This window comes from Notothenia coriiceps, unplaced genomic scaffold, assembly GCF_000735185.1.
Source record: "Notothenia coriiceps isolate Sejong01 unplaced genomic scaffold, NC01 NC01_scaffold00037215, whole genome shotgun sequence".
Lineage (NCBI taxonomy): Eukaryota > Metazoa > Chordata > Actinopteri > Perciformes > Nototheniidae > Notothenia > Notothenia coriiceps.
Genome location: NW_011369916.1, coordinates 1 through 10,434, shown reverse-complemented (window position 1 = coordinate 10,434; position 10,434 = coordinate 1).

The window sequence follows — 10,434 nt, the reverse complement described above, 5'->3', positions numbered from 1 at the left end:
ACACACACACACACAACACACACACACACACACACACCACACACACACCACACACACGCACACACAACACACACACAAACAAACACACAAACACACACAAACACGTGTCCGGCTACGATCACCTTACTACCGTCGTGTAATAAGTCGACACGGTCCCATTAAAATCGACTTAACCTTCCACTGTACCTTCTCCCCCACTGGTTTCTACCACCTCTGTCTCCACTCGTTATCACGGTCACATCTCTCTCTCTCTTTCACATACAATATCTACACTCCTCCCATCGCACACTTTCCGTTTCAGTTAACGAGCAAGGAGACCTCCAAAAAAGGTGCCCCGGCTACGACGGATATTTTACAGATAGACACCATTTTTGAACACCGAGCTAGTTACTCGGTAGCCTCTATATCACAAAATGAACGATTAGTTTGCTCTCCTTTCCGTTTCTCTTTCTGAAAGTTACACACCACTCGTCTACCTTCAAGAGAGTCAACTTAAAGGTTAGTAAGAAACATAAAAACCTGATGTCTAAACCTTACGAATAGGTCGGTAAACAAACGAGCCGGCCGCCCGTCAGTCCTGAAGCGAGTGAAGGCCAAGCGGAAATCTATAGTGAACCAATTTCCAAACAAACGACAGGAAACCACAAGATATCGTATATGTTATGACAAGTTAACGTCCGTTGAGTTCGGTTTTGTGTCCGTACACACAAGACACACGAAAAGCTGAGTTACCACAAAATACCTGACGTTTATTGTCCACACATCACGTTATATGGCAAGCACAAATCCACTGTCGAAATTACGGTGTGGAAATGTTACGGTTTCTCTTAGTTTTCGAACACCAGCATAGTAAACGAAATGTGACTATTACTAAAAATGTGGATACCGAGCAAAATTACCTTACGTTCTTTATTGTCCACACAAACACGGTTATGATGTCAGGACATAATTACCACTGTTGAAATTACGGGTGTCGTAATTGTTAAGTAAGTCCAAAAATAAGTAACACGTCCCACCTTTTCGAAGACGTCGTCTGCATAATCTCCTATGTACCACGAGATTATGCGGTCGATTGGCTATCGGTATTTGTGTGAAGCTATTAGGTAATTTTCATACGTGACACGAAACAAGGTCCAATTCTGGAAAGGTTATTAATGTGTGTCATAGACGTAACAAATTGTCATACTTCTTAATCGAGTCTCTTAGCGTCTATAAATTGTCGTCAAGATCGAATTTATTAATAACCTCGAATTACGATTTGCAGTCGTAACGATTATACGGTGTGACTGTTACAAGTCCGAGTAGTACAAATGTAAACAAGTAGTTTAGAAATCCGGGGTTAAATGTGGCCCTTGCCGTTTTGCTTTGCGCAAGTTTGCTTGGCTTAAGCTATAGTTTTTTCATAGACAAGTTGCTGCTCTGGCGAGCTGCGGCGACCTCTGCGACCATCAATGTATACGGCCTCAACGAAGAGCATCACTGTAGTTATTCAATATCCGCGAGCATAGAAAGCGTGTTTTATGTAGGCTTCTCGACCGGCATGGCGCTCTTTCACGCGGTTCGAAACCAGAACAGACCAAGCGGACCAACGGAAAGACAAATAATTAGTGCAGCGGACCTAATCGTTCTACATCGAAGGACGAGAGGGTAAGGGAGTGACACGTCGATGAGTCCGCTATCCGCGACATATACGGAGACAGAGTGCCACTTCTATGGCGTGCAGAAAGGAAGAACGTCGAGAGCCAGACTGTGATACTAGAATCGTTATCCGCTGAGGTGTGTGTCTGTCTACTGTTATGCGTGTGTGTGATGTGTGTGTAGAGTGTGGTACATGTAACCAATATATGTGTCAGTGTGTGATTGTGGTGTTGTATCTGATATAGAGCAACAACGACGATTTACTGGATGTTTCGCTACACGGTCGTATAGCAATCTCAGACCAATGTTCCCACCATATAAAAAAATCATTTAAACATAGCTTGAACGGCAACAATATTACACGATTTAGGCACGTTCATATCGAGATGAAGAAGTCCTCACGCCTAAATACCGACGACATCATGGCTTCATTTGTGGAGGGGAATACACTTAGAGCTAATTTCTTTCTACTTAGTTGCGCGTGTCAGAAACGCATAGACAAAGATGACATGGGCTAATCTCGCTTATATAAACAAAAGCAGTTCACAAAAAGCTATAGCTGTGATACTTCACCTGTTCAGTATACGAGATGACGTCGTTGTACAGATATCTGAGGTGTAAACTTGTTACTTGTTAATAAGAGTACTTATATGTGTTGCTTGAGACTTGTAATTTTTATTAAGCGGAGTTAAGTTAGACCTTGAAGAGAAGTACTGTTATTATGTTATGTCTCACACGCACACCGCAGACACCACACACCACACACACACACCACACACACACACCACCGCCACACCCGCACACAAATACTTCTTATCTTTTACACACACACACTATTCACTTCTACTACATCATCATCTACATACACACAGCAAACACCTCTCATCACACTACCTGTAGTCATAGCCTCTCGATACTACGTTGAGTTTCCTTTATCGAGTATTGATTTCCCTTAGATCTGGACCTGTTGTTTGTTTAGTACAACGTCGGTGATAGACACGACTCACATCGTACTGAAAAAGTGGGTTGTACTCAGGGATTGTGACAGACTCTCCTGTATTCGACTGTATAAGTTCTTGTTGCCGTGTGCCGGCTTAACAGTGAGAGCAAAGTACTTGTCGAAATATAGGCAATCGGTGTCGATCGATCGTGGTCTACGATTGTTGTTCGTTAATGTTGCTTCCAGAGAGAGAGCGCGGTTGTTGTATTGTGTGTGGGAGGGCCCAAGGAGAGGGCTACCGTCAGCCACCGGACGGCCACTCGCACCTTCACACAGACCGGCGGTTAGCCTGCCGGTCCCGTCCCCGAACAGTCGTAGTCGAACATCTACCATTAAAATTTTGACTGCTTACCGCGAGACTTTGTCCCCGCCAGCTCCTGTTTTTTATGTGTACGCAAATTAGCGCAATTTTTATTAATCAACCGCAAATTAAAAAAAAAACCGCTAATTGCGCAAATTAATTGTCGGGATTATTATTATACATATATATGATATATATGATATATATATATATATGACGGACAATTATTGACGACCATTATATATGGACAATTTATTGCACAAATGTCCTACACATAAAAAAAAAATTATTACATTGGAAAATTAAAAAATAATATATAAAATTAATATTTTTGAGAAAAAAAATTTACATTACAGTGTATGTGTGAAATTGTATACAGTTGTAATTCGACAGACAACCGATAAAAGGGACGACAATTATGCGTATAAAGGGGAGGCACCCTGATTATTCCATAAGACTAAGCTCCTCGACATAAAACGTTATTGTGAGACAATCGTACCAGTCATCGATGTCATCGATGACTGTACGATGTCGTCAACTCGGTCGCCTCCACCCCTCTACCGCCCCGATACCGAAGTAGCAATAGTCCTTTACCTAGCATATCCCTCTGACATGTGGCCTCGTAAGCTTGCTGCTTCCCGGTATCCCTTTCTCAATTTCATCGCCTATGGGTGCGGTCAAAGCACAGGGTACATTTGTCGTTGGAATTTCGAAATCACTCAGTCGTACGGATTAGTAAAACGAATAATCGTGATTTTGAGTGTCGTCACCCGGACCTAAACTTACCGAAATTCAAATTACATTTGGATTACATCTTGTCTTTCTCGAAGTTTTCAGTTATCGTCGTCGATTAACTAGGTGGATCGAAATACATTTGTGTTACGTTAGGAGAAGTCGTAGAGACGCGAATTTTTTTGCACAAGGGACTCCAATGAAGATATAATTAGAGAAGTGCCCTCCATATACAAGTTACACTAAACACCAGTCAAACGAGTCCTATAGGATTTTTTTTACTGAATGGAGCTAAAGGTAATTGCTAACCACAAATACCACATCGTCGGTCCAGTTTCTTCTTGGTTTATGTAAAACCTTCGTCTAGAACGTCTCACAATACAAAATATCTTTGGAAGTCCCTAATTAGTCTAACGGAATGTGTTGTGTCGATCGGTTAGGTGTTAATAAGGTGGTTTTCGGTAAAAGTTTATGGGGTTGTATATTTTATATTGTTGCATCGACTCAGTTGTCTTGTGTCTTATCTGTCGGAGAGAAACCATTATTTATTTTATTTTAATTATTAAACCTTTTACCTCCTTGTGTCCATTAACATGATCAAATGTTACATGTTGCTGCATTTAAAGTTCTTGACAAATAATCTGAGGAAGGGGTGTCAAACTCAAGGCCCGGGGGCCAAATCCGGCCCGTGACTTCATTTCATGAATATAGTGTGTTTATTATACGGTTACATGCAGATTTACAGAAGCACGTTGCCCATAAACTACATGTCCCACAATGCATCTCAAACTTGACCTTTTTCTCAGAATTTGATTTTTCTTCAAAATAGTCATTTCTTCTCAGAATGTTACTTTTTTTTCCAAATAGTGCTTTTATTTTGACTTTTTTTTTTCAGAATGTGGTTTTTCTTTTTAAATCCTTTCTGTGACATTCTCACTGAGGAGACTTGCATTTTTTGCCTTAGACTTCTGCTTTCAGACGTAGTTAATTATGAAGTTATTACCCTATCTGATATTATTCCAATGCAGAGGCAATAATGTAATATGGCCCGAGATGAAAATGAGTTTGACACCCCTGATCTGAGGGGAATTACTTATTGGCCATAAAAAGCGTGACCACATCAGCCCAATTCTGGCTTCATTGCACTGACTTCCAATTGGGTTCCGAATTGGTTTTAAACTCCTTTTATTTGTTTTTAAAGCACTAAATGGGCTGGCTCCGGCTTATTTAGCAGAACTCATCCAGCGCTACACCCCAGCCAGAGCATTAAGGTCGGCTGAGCAGCTGCTGCTGGTAGTGCCCAAGACCAGGCTCAAAACCCGAGGGCACCGAGCCTTCGCAGCAGCTGGCCCTAGGCTCTGGAACAGTCTGCCCCTCCATGTGAGGTCGGCCCAGACACTAGGGTTTTTTTAATTTACTCTCAAAACTCACTTCTACTCTCTGGCCTTCTAGTCAGAGCGGAGCACGACACCTGACATTTCCCTGTGTTTGATTTTTATTTTTTGCTGTTGTAGTAATTTGTTGTGTTCTGTTTGATATTTTAGTAAAGCGTTTTTATTGCATGTATAGCACCTTTGGCTTTACCAAAAATCGTTTTTAAAATGTGCTATATAAATAAAACTTGATTTGATTTGATTATTGTTTGTTTTTAACTTCTGATGTGTCATTTTGTAAATCATTTTGAGCTGTTCGTGTTGTATGAAAAGGGCTATATAAATAAAGCTTTGTTGTTATCAGTGGCCGGCGTGCCACTATATGCGACTCCTGTAAAGGCACTGTTTGGAGTTATTGTAGATGGACAGCCCTGCGTTTGGATGACAACAACAACCACATCAAGGCATTATATCGCCAATAGCCAGATAAGCTAATTGACTCTCCGGCTGTCTCAATGAAAATCCCATTGAGATGCAGCCCAACGTCTGAGAAAAGGCACTCAACAATGAGGGGAATGTTAATGACTTGCTTTTTTCGACTGCAATGTAAACAGCACACCAGCCCGAGTGCCTCTTAGAATTCCTTCAGCCACATTATCACACGGCACTCCATGCAGCTGGTATTCAGTCAGGAATTCCTGGAATCACACGCCGGTTATGCAGAAAATGGTTTACACCCGGTTGATGCCAGAACACAGTGTAGTTGTAAATACACACAAAGGAGGGGTGCACAGATAGAACTACTTTTCTCCTATAAAAAAAAAGATTGTTAAGAGTGACATGACTCATCCTTTGATGCTAATATAAGAGATGTTTGACCTCATCTGCCAAAATGACTGATACACCAAAGTAGACTCAATGAAGTGGAACGATGACTCATGACTGGCAAGATATTGATCATCTTAAATCTTTTAAAATATATGATATGGTGAATAAGGTGTTAGTCACCTACTATGAATAATTATATCACCATCTTTCTTTTCAGTAAACAAATAAGAAATGATGTTCGTAACTATAGTAAATAATCTTCAGGCATGCCAGTCTAATGAATCTACATGAGGTCATTTGTATACAACAACTATATATTGTTAATTAATTAATAAATCTTAGTATTTTTTAACGTTCCTATCGACACTAATTTACTTAAATGCATCAATGCAAGCCGATGTCGACTATAAGTGTAAATCGATGACACGGGCGTCACCTTGATGTAGAAGCAGACGATTACAACATGCACAGACCTGTCACTACCTCTCAACGAGTTTAATATGTGAATCCAGTCAGAACAGCGGACAGGATTAAACCTCTGACACCGAACATTCACGAGGAAGCGGTATTTTAATAATCAGGAAATCACAAGGAGCATTTTCACCTCGTAATGCCAACAAGTTGCAAACCTAAACGACAGAATACATCTTTTGGCGATGACACCATATATGATCATTTCAATGATGTGGTCAACATTGTAAATTGAAAAGAAACAAGAGGTCAAGGTTAGTGTAATGATAGTGGTATGTTAGTTAACTTAATGAATGCAACTTAAGGTAGATATGTTACTATATCCAAGATTCAAGATTCAACAGCTCTTTTGTCAAATGCACTAAAAACTACAGTGTAGTTCTGGCAATGGTATCTGAAGTCGCAGGATACTCAAACAATTCAACATAGATATACAAGAAATAAACCATACAAATAGTTCAAGAAGAGAAAGAAATTTAAAAAAGTGCAAGAAATCTTTGAAAGTTTGCAAATGAATTACATATGGTATCATATGTTCTTATAATAAATACATTATGTGAGATGTAAACGGATTTATGCTATAAACAAATGCTAATGAAGGCATTTTATAGTTAATTTATTTGGGGTTTTTGGTCATTTTGGGTCAAGTCTTGCAAACTCTACAAAGGCATTCTGGGTGGGCTGTAGTGATTGACAGCTATTCGATAAACCCCTCCCATAGGGGGGTCGTCAACTCTTGTACGGACACTTTAACAGACAAGCAATTAGCACTAGCAATACAGACCAGACAGCCAATTAGAGCAACCCTGTTAAACCCCCCTGTATGTAAATCAGGACAGGAGGCACCCAACTAATGCTGGAGGTGGTGAGAGTATTTACAGGAATGGAGATGTGATTAGGAAGCTGGGGAGTTGAGGAATATGAATGTTTTAAAGCGAGAAATTCAAGTTATTAGAGTGGGAAGAAAGCAAAGTAGAAAAGGGAGGGGATAGGAGAATAAGAAAGAAGAAGCAAGGCGAAAGACAAGAGGGGGAGGGGGTGGAAACACATCAAGAAGAGATCCGATGGCGGGGCGGCTGTGGCTAGAGTGCTAGAGTGGCTAGAGTGGTGGACTTCGAATCAACCACTGCAGTCAGCATGTCATTGTGTCTCTGAGACACTTCAACCCAAATTGCTCATGTGGGGATTGTCCACAGTATTGAATGGAAGTCGGTTTGGATAAAAGCGTCTAACAAATGACATGTAATGTAATGTAGTGTAATGTAATGTAATGTAATGTAATGTAATGGCACAGTGAGGCGTATGGACCGCCTTCCAGATGCACAAACACACACATCTTCGTCCCTTTGGTTTCATTTTATTTATTGAAGCTCACAGCTCGTATTTGCAGTACATTATTTGATGTGAAGTCCCTTCTCTCTCCGTGGTTGGCCAGCGACGCCCGTCATGTCATTAGTTCATGCGTTTAGCCTCTCATCACATTTACTCACGTTAAGTAATCTCACCATGTCACACTCGCCGCTTCACTGGAGCCCTGGCTTATCAGAGATTGAGTTTATGTGTGGTAATGGGATGGAGCTCATGATAAATCCTGTCCCATAAATGACATTTTTTCCTTTCAGATTTGTCACTGGCAAAAAAGGTCACCGAGTGTTTTCATAGTGGTATGATCAGCCAATGGCACCATTTGATTGCAGTGTTTTTTGGTTGTATTCTTAGAGTTACTTTATAAAAGATAGTTGTAACTTCAGTTCCTCAATTACATTACACGTTTTTGAAATGTAATATATTGTCCTCATAGGAGTATAGGGGTAAACCAATGTTATCTGTGTCTATAAAGCTAATCCAACTACCAAAATATCTAAAGCTTGGTAGTTCAAATGTCATATTTTGTCTGGCTAGGTGTTTCCCCACGTTTCCAGTCTTTATGCTAAGCTAAACTAAGCTAACCATCTCTTAAGGTTGAATAAGGATGTTGCCCATGATGTCAAACTATTGCGTCAACATCAATACATCTATGAAAGAACGTTTTTTTGCATTTCATTGTGTATAATTAATATCATTCCTCCTTCATCGTGGCATTCTTTTCAAATACTTGGAGACTTTCAAGATACATTTTGTTAAGGATTCCCTTTCTGTGTCTAATCCTGTGTTTACGTCTGTCCTCTCTCTCCCCTGCCTCACTATCTCCCCCTCCATCCATCTTCCATCCTCTGCATGGACTCCCTGTATAGACTGTCTGCGTACCGAGAAAGTAAACAGTGGAATGAATGTGCGGGTCACTGTCAGGGTCACTTTCTTCGCATCCTCCTCTCTCCTTCCTCCATCCATCCTCCGCTCCCCGTGGCCCCGTCCTTCCCCCCTGATTATTTGCTGGTAATGAGAGGTCTAGACAGGCCTGATCAGGATTAAGGGCCGAGGAGGCAGGCATAGCGAGGTCAAGCAGCGAGAGGCGGCTTTAGCCAGGACACACACACCGCTGTGGGCTAGGGATAGGCACCAGAAGAACTCAACAAAATACGTTTTTGAAGAAAGGGTCATGGAGAGGGAGAGGAATTAGGACATAGGGGAGATACACGTCATAGAAGTCCTAGTTTCTGCAGGGGGCTCTGTGTACTGACGCTCCAGTGGTGAGACATTGTAAGAGGTTTTAGTAGATTTCTGCATAATAACATGCAGGACATTAAGAAGTGACAGGTGGGTGGCCTCACATGATGCTAACCGTTAGCTTTCTGCTCCGCTGCTCCATCAACAACCCACCTCTTTAACCATTTTTGGATTAGCATTTTAAAATGTGGCAATGTTGACAAAATGGCAAGAGCCACTAACTTTGAGTTTACAACCATTTTTAGGAAACCCTTGAGTGAGACTAAGTCTATGTTTTATGCAGTCGATGGTTTTATTCCAGAGCTCAACACAACAATTAGAGATCAGACATCAAAGATTCTTCAGCTGTCCCGCAGCGGAGACATTTACAGCATTACAGCAAATATAACTCAAAAGTGAAAGGAGTAGACTCACACTTATCACACATCCATTGCATTCTGACTGAATCATATAATACTATTCTCAAATGACATTACATCATCTAAGTTTATGTAACGGATTGGTAAATTCTAGCAATCGGATCATCTGTTTTTCATTTGCAATGCATTTGAAGAACTGCCATGACATTTGAACCCTTCCATCTCTGAGCTCTGCGTTCAATGACAGTAGTATTATTCATCCCGCTTCAATCTCATTAGTATGCATAGAAAGTGACAGGTGCTGTGACAGGTCACACCTCTCCCTACTTATGCTAATGAGCTAAGTCCCGCCTCCCCTTTGTTCGAGGTGTGAGATCTCAAGTAGGTGTGAGATCTCAAGTAGGTGTGAGATCCGTCGATAGGAGGGGGTTGATGTGTATTCACAGGTGTGAAAAGCCCCCACTGTTGCGCCTTATGGTGTATCATAAAAAATGTTTCAATCACATTAGTATGCATAAAAAGTGACAGGTGGGCCCGCCCCCAAGTCTATTAAAACAAAATGCCGCTTCCATCACATTAGTATGCATAAAAGTGACAGGTGCTGTGACAGGTCACACCTCTCCCTACTTATGCTAATGAGCTAAGTCCCGCCTCCCCTTTGTTCGAGGTGTGAGATCTCAAGTAGGTGTGAGATCTCAAGTAGGTGTGAGATCCGTCGATAGGAGGGGGTTGATGTGTATTCACAGGTGTGAAAAGCCCCCACTGTTGCGCCTTATGGTGTATCATAAAAAATGTTTCAATCACATTAGTATGCATAAAAAGTGACAGGTGGGCCCGCCCCCAAGTCTATTAAAACAAAATGCCGCTTCCATCACATTAGTATGCATAAAAGTGACAGAAGGGCCCGCCCCAATTATGTGATGTCAGAAGACCGAAGGGGTGGAGTGAGATAAAAAAAAAAGAACCCCGTGCAGATAAAAAGCCAGTCATTTCCAATCATCAAGTCATCTTTCCAAAAAGAAAAAATGGCCAAGAGACGCCTCGATATGGTTTAATCAGCGAGACGCCTGTGACAACTTACCGCCATCCGTCCGGAGCGCCAATCAAGAAACGGATGCAGTATCT